General features: G+C 32.1%; 1 pseudogene; it reads right to left on the minus strand.

Moving 5' to 3' along the window:
* Positions 1 to 3,756: 3,756 nt before the first annotated feature.
* LOC144564482 (BTB/POZ and MATH domain-containing protein 2 pseudogene) lies at positions 3,757 to 4,914 on the minus strand (annotated as a pseudogene).
* Positions 4,915 to 7,966: the final 3,052 nt, after the last annotated feature.

Genomic DNA, 7,966 nt, shown 5'->3' on the forward strand with positions numbered 1-7,966 from the left:
TTTTTTTTCATCTGCCAGTTAGGGTGAATTTTTTTTTATTAAGAAAGAAAGCAATAAGGCTTAATTTTCTACTTTTAGTTATATGTCATTGCATATTTCATTTCAGCTTCTAAATAATCTAAATAAAGGCCAAAATTACAAACTAGTGACACCAAACAATAGTTTCTTCGTTGAACTAAAGAAAAAAAAAAGGGGTACAAGTCTTTGATTGTTTCTGCTTTTATTTCTGTAATTCAGAGTCCAAATTGAAATTATGAAGTATGAGGTTTCTTCAAGCAAAAGGGAAGAAACACAAGGTTCAGAGCTTAATAATAACAAGGTGTAATGGCAGAAGATATATAATTGCAACAGTTTCATTACTTTCGAGAAATAAAAAAAATAAAGAGGAAAATAAAGGAAGCAACTTCTAGTGCAGCAATCAAATAGCAGCATTTTGCTCTTTACCAGCATTTTCAGTTAGTGTTTAGTTGATAAGTAGACAAATATCGTATGTAAGTTACCTTTATGTTTCATATATGAAACGGACACTTGATGGCTTTTTTCAAAAAAAAAAAATAGCAGCATTTTGTATTGCTAGGTTGACCCATTATCCCTTGTTCGTAAGTGATTTTCATTATAAAACCAAAAAATAAATGAAAACAAATCAATTTCCCATGCATAATTAATTAAAAGTATCATGCCGTGGTGCTGTTATTACCTTCTGTTTTTTCGAGTAAAACAATAAAATCATAGATCAACATTATAGACTATAAAACCTACCTCAGAAGCTGTAGAGGATGAAGCGCCCATAGAAAGAATCTTGAGGTATCGAGGCAAATTAAATTATGAAAACTGTGTGCAGTTGCAATGTTTTGTTGTTGTTGGACCATTAAATTAATCTTTCAATGATGCAAGAGGTTGTCAATTTAAATAGACCAGCACATATTGAAAATAAATCCTTATTTAGAATCAATCTAATTCAATCATAAAAATAAGCTTATTTATAGACAACAGATATTAATGGTTTTTAGAAAATTCTTTCCTTACCATACCCTATTACTATATATCTCAAAAGGGGCTGCTATTTCCAGGACAAAAATTCAACTATCGAGGGCAAAGAGATTTTTTTTTCCTAAATACTAATTTTGCCCTTTTTAAATAAATACCTTTTTTTCTAATTAAATCCTGCTATAATTAGAAAAGTTAATAATCGGTTATATGTTGAAAGAAATAGCTAACGCGCAAAATCAAGATCAACAAAAGTTGATCAAATTGAATCCAAATATGACTTCTTTCTCCTGAATTCATCAATTAATTAAAACCCAAATCGTGCAGTACCTTTCTATCGAATTAATTAATAATTAACCATGATACATGTATGGCTACATTGTGTTTCATTGGAGATTTAAATTCTACCACGAAACAGAGAAAGGTAACCTAATCTTAATTATACCAGGGATCTGACAACGATGATTGATTGAACATGGTTCGCTGTGCATGACACCAATTGATCAACCAAAGTTACAGAAACCATGCTGATTAATTAACTATGGACAATTGATGTTTCTGTAATGTGGCAGATCAGCATCTGGGAAGAATGCAAGATAGGTCTTCTAATGTTGAAATTTTTTTTTGTGATGTTATTTAAACTAAGGTCGTCTCTTCCTGCCCTAAATGTGGAGTAGAACTAGGGTGCTCTTAAGCTCACCAAAGTTTTGATGAGCTTAACTCTAAAACTCATCAAATCGATTTCAAATAACGAATCCGAACCGTTGAAACCCGCCTACCTTACGTGTGATGCATCTACATGTGTAATTTTTAAACATTCGAATTAATTTAGTATAAAGTCAAGCGGTCAAACTTAGAAGGTTAATAAATTAATTTTAGTGCATTCATTTTTTGAACGTTTTTTGACCGCTTGACTTTATACTAAATTAATTCGAATGTTTAAAAATTTCACATGTAGATGCATCACACGTAAGGTAGGTGGGTTTCAACGGTTCGGATTCGTCATTTGGAATCAATTTGATGAGTTTTAGAATTAAGCTCACCAAAACTTTGGTGAGCTTAAGAGCACCCTAGTTCTACTCCTAAATGTGTTAATGTCAAACTATGCTTATACAGAAGGCCTGTAAGATGAGTTAGACCTAGAGTTGTTGAAATAGTAAATTTTCATATATATAGAGAGTTGGACTACGGTATTTCACGAAGTAAAGTGAGTATTTTACTTCACGTCTATATCTTCAATTTAAAGATCAAATCATCGATCCGAACCGTTCAAGTTGATCTCCATATTAAATTTTTCTTCGAGACCAAATTTTACAATTTTTGAAAATTTTTTTACTATTTTTTAGATTTTTGAAAATCATTGTTTTTGAGAAAATTATAAAACAGTGAAGTGAAATACTCATTTTACTTCGCGAAGCACCGTAGCCAAACGCACAAGCAATATATATCTATTTAGTGTGTTCCAATGCAAAAATCATTGAATGTGCTTTGATTTTCATTCAACGCGCTTTTTAGTAGAAATCCGACATCTATTGTATCAAAGCACAGTAAATAAATATACATAACAAAGTACTATAACCTCCCTCTTAAAATTGTATCGCTTGTGCGTTAAAAAGAGTAATGTTAAAAATCACATCATTTACAGTTGACTAAGATATTGTTCATGAAAAAAGTGATGCATAAAGCAGGACATATTTTTTGTTTTTGTTATCAAAAACCCGTAAGTAGGTTACAACACAATATGAGAGATGAATAAAACTACCCCTCCTGCCCCATTACAGCATCAGAAATTATAATCCTTTTACAAATTGAAATAGGGAAATGTATGGTGTAAGTGATCCCAACCATTCATTCTCTCCTTCTTAGCTAGATCGTCAGCCAAATTATTCTGGCATCTGAGCACATGCACACACATAAAGTTTATTTTCCTGTATCAACTTCCAAATTTTCAAAGGCTATGCTATCTTTTTTTGGACAAAAAAAAAAGTATATATTGAACAAAATCTGTAATGTTTTTTTTTTTTTTTCGAATGAACAAAGTAATTTCCGATTTCTAATGCTGATTTTATTTTTAGATGAGACAGTTAAATGAGCCGTTACCAATATACTTTTAATTTTATTAAAGAAATGAATGATATTCAATTCCTTTGACTATGTCCGACCTTAGTCCCCTTTCTCCTATAAAAACTTATTATAACAAGATGTTTTCAGATAGTACAGGCAACCGGAGAAAAGTAATAATAATATTTATATATTGTTGGAAATATTGTTCCAAGATATATAAAAAGTTTTATTCCAATAATTTTGATCTATTGTTGCAAACTAAATTTGGATTTTCTTTTACAAATACATTGAGAAATCACGAATCTATTTGTAATTTCACATGTTTCGATCTTCTACATTAGATGAACTTTTACAACAATTTTGAAGCAATAATCAGATGAATTTGACAATAAGGTACAGCAACAAAATCTTCATATCGATCACTATTAGACATCCAAATTAACGACTTTCATGGGCTTTGTATTCTTTAGTTTCAAAAAACAATCATATGAAACCTCATAATACAGTGGAAAAGTAAGCTGTACCGAAAGCAATTACCCAGAAAAAACAAGTTAATAATTAATAATATATATTCAAGTGCGAAACCAGCTAGCTATTCTAGATTCAATAAAAGGTAGCAACCTAAAAGCCATAATTAACATGAAAGAAAAACAATATTGATTGACAAATCTTCAGAATGGATGATAATTTTTTATAATACAAAATTTAGATGTTCTTCAAAATTGATGGACAAATCTTTTGCAAATTATGAAATTCGTCAGTCTGTGCCACAGCTTTAAAAATTTCTGGAATACTCATAAATTTGAGACACTCTGCTTTGAGTTGACTGCAATTGTGTTGCTCGGCCAAAATTAATATAGTTGCAGCGTTGTTCACACCGAGGTTCTTGCATAGTAAATCTTCACATATCAACCTCAACCTCTCCAACTGGTACCTATCTTTCATGTATTTAATGGTCACGTTAAAATTGACAAAAAGAAGAATAGAAGAGAAAAAAAAAAAAAAATCTTATACATACCTATCCGCTGCTACTAGCAAATGCTGAGCCATCAACAACAAATCTTTCTTTTCACATTCATCACCATTAGTCCCCTCAAAATCAGGTAATGAATCAGAATATATGAAGTAAAGCATAGATTTAAAAACTGGTGCTTCAATATCTTCAACTGTTATGGTGTCTGTCCATTTTTCTTTCATACAACCGTAAAACTCAGCATTGAAGACATCCGACCTTTCCGCAAGTACGCATCGATGAGCTTTAATTCTCTCTCCATTCACTACAAATGTAATGTCCGCCCCCTTTCCGCTCTTTAGTAGGTTAGCCCAATTTTGGTTCAAATTTGACGGTGGAACAATGACGCCATAGGGGTTTGTTACTTCAAGCTTAGTTCCTTTAATAACAGTAACAACACACTTCACTGTCAAAGCATCATCTTTGAGATATTTTGATGCCTCCAATTTAGTTCTCTTCACAAATTGAGGATAACCTCTGATCTTATCACCTTCTGGAGGCCAAGTACAAGCTATGGGGCATGCAATGCTAAACTTAGAGCTGTCACCATTCGGTTTAAGTATGGTGAAACTTACTTGCGCCTTCACAGCAGCAGCTTCACTTTCAAGTCCAAGGAAAATGGATATAAATTTTTTATCATCCTTGCTGAATCCATCAGGATAGATTTTAATTATCCAGTTATATCCACCGACAGTAAAAATATCAGAATCGATGCATTTTCCTATGCCAATCCCTTTAATCAGGGAATATCCGTAAACCTTAAACAGATGTGATCCAGTTATGGTTTCTGTTCGAATTGCTGAGACTGTCTGAAGGTTTTGATGACTAATAGCTTGATTAGATGAACCCATTTGGAGAAGAGAGATTGTAATTTCTCTACGGTCTACACCAGAATCATTTTAACAGGAATTTCAACCCTATTTTTGATTGGATAAAAAGGAACAATTAATTTAGAAAGGTGTCGGAGTCTTTTATTTTTTAACAGGAAAAATTTAGCTAACTAAAAATAGAGTAATCTTTTTGTTGGATTGAAATTATTTTTTGTCCTTCCAGTTTTAAATTGTTCTTCTGAAAAAAGGATCATATCCTTAATTAAATTATGTCAGCAAACAATAACCAACTTTTTATGAAATTCATTTATAGGATTTTCTAGATGCAATTTGAATGTTACTTTCATCCATATATTTGATACTTCTAAAAATATTGTTTAAATTAGAAAGTTCAAATTATTGATGTACTTTTTTTTCTTTAATAGTAATAACCAAGTTTAATCTTAATCAATTGTAATTTTTAGTGGTTTTATAATAGATGACCAATCAAATTTCAAATTGATTTAAATTAGATACAGGTTCTATATATTTAATAATTGACAGCACATCTATGATTTTACTATTTCTGTTTATATAATATTTTTAAAAGTATCAAATACACTACTAGATTGTCCGCTTCTCAGGAGGTGGTGAAAACCAGCGAGTTGATCCGGTCTGAACTAGACCAGCTAGGGACTGATTACACGTGGCCTGTTGCTAAGACCGGTCTGGTGCGACGATTGGGTCCGGTTCAGGCACGGTTTTCGGTCTCCGAGCCGATATATATGGATGCGTTTCCTTTACAGGTTGCTCGCTTAGCTCTTTTTATTTGTCTCCGTAAAAAATTATGGTACATTACATATTGTAGTTTGGACCAACTTGAATTAAAATTTCTCACTGTTCTAAAGACAAAGAATATGTTTTACTATTTAATTTTTGACATTGTCAAAAAAAAAAAAATACTATTTAATTTTTGAATGAAAATGTTTTCAGTTGCTAGCACTGTTGTCCTTTCATTTTTGTTAATACAGAATTGAACCCTTTTCTTCTTCGTTATTGCATAAAGGACCCTTTTTATTCCTTATATTATGCAAAAGGACCTTTGTTATGTGAAATTTCTGTTCCTGGTATCTGAAGAATTTGAAAAAAAAAAATTATGACAAGAAAAATCAAGAACCTTAAATTTATAATATTGTGCTCTTTTTCTCTCGTTTAGTTTAGATCATAGCTATAAACTACTCTGAAATTATAGTGAGACTATGGTACTATGCATAGCACGGATTGATCCCTAATATTGATCAATATCGTTCTTTTCATAGTCCAAACAATAGATCTGAATCATTCAACATAATTATTAAATAGGTAATAAATCACTTGGTCTAAAAATTCTATAACATTCAAAAGTAGTGATTTTCTACCTGATTTTTTTAAAAATACCCATTAAAAAAATTAATTTAATAAAAATAACCAGATCTGAACAGAAATTTTAAAACTACCCAGATCGCGGATTTTTTCCGCGCTCCGGAATTTTTATTCCGGGCCGCGGAAAAAATTCGCGCCCCGAAAAAAAAAAAATAGTAATAATAATTTTTTATTCCGAGCGCGGATATTATCCGCGGGCCGGATTTTAAAATAATTTGTTTTTTTTTTTTTTTAGAGTTTGGAGAAAAAAAAATTATTTTTTTGGTCCAACTTTGCACCTCTGGTTAACATATCAAAACACCTTCAAAAATCATGAAAATTTACCGACATGCATTCTTGACTTCATAAAATAATACTGTGAAGTTTCATACAAAAGCTCAAAACAGATGGTGAGATATCGGCTCTCAAAAATTGCCCGAACTGCTGAAGGAGTGCTTCTGACCCCAACTTTGCACCTCTGATTAACATACCAAAACACCTTCAAAAATCATGAAAATTTACCGACATGCATTCTTGACTTCATAGAATAAGACTATAAAGTTTCATACAAAATCTCAAAACAGATCGTGAGATATCGGCTCTCAAAAATTGCCCGACCTGCTGAAGGAGTGCTTCTGACCCCAACTTTGCACCTCTGATTAACATACCAAAACACCTTCAAAAATCATGAAAATTTATCGACATGCATTCTTGACTTCATAGAATAAGACTATATGGTTTCATACAAAATCTCAAAACAGATCGTGAGATATCGGCTCTCAAAAATTGCCCGAACTGCTGAAGGAGTGCTTCTGATCCCAACTTTGCACCCCTGATTAACATATCAAAGCACCTTCAAAAATCATAAAAATTTACCGACATGCATTCTTGACTTCATAGAACAAGACTGTAAAGTTTCATACAAAATCTCAAAATAGACCATGAGATAATGAAACATAACAAAACTGAAAACTGAAACATAATAAAACATATACTAAGAAACTTCACAGTCTTATTTTATGAAGTCAAGAATGTATGTCGGTAAATTTTCATGATTTTTGAAGGTGCTTTGATATGTTAATCAGGGTTGCAAATTTGGGCTCAAAAGCACTCCTTTAGCAGTTCGGACAATTTTTGAGAGCCGATATCTCACGATCTGTTTTGAGATTTTGTATGAAACTTTATAGTCTTATTCTATGAAGTCAAGAATACATGTCGGTAAATTTTCATGATTTTTGAAGGTGTTTTGGTATGTTAATCAGAGGTGCAAATTTGGGGTCAGAAGCACTCCTTCAGCAGTTCGGGCAATTTTTGAGAGCCGATATCTCACGATCTGTTTTGAGATTTTGTATGAAACTTTATAGTCTTATTCTATGAAGTCAATAATGCATGTCAGTAAATTGTCATGATTTTTGAAGGTGTTTTGTTATGTTAATCAGAGGTGCAAAGTTGGTGTCAGAAGCACTCGTTCAGCAGTACGGGCATTTTTTGAGAGCCGATATCTCACGATCTGTTTTGAGATTTTGTATGAAACTTCACAGTGTTATTTTATGAAGTCAAGAATGCATGTCGGTAAATTTTCATGATTTTTGAAGGTGTTTTGGTATGTTAATCAGAGGTGCAAAGTTGGGGTCAGAAGCACTCCTTCAGCAGTTCGGGCAATTTTTGAGAGCCGATATCTCACAATCTGTTT

This window comes from Carex rostrata, chromosome 13, assembly GCF_964058835.1.
Source record: "Carex rostrata chromosome 13, lpCarRost1.2, whole genome shotgun sequence".
Lineage (NCBI taxonomy): Eukaryota > Viridiplantae > Streptophyta > Magnoliopsida > Poales > Cyperaceae > Carex > Carex rostrata.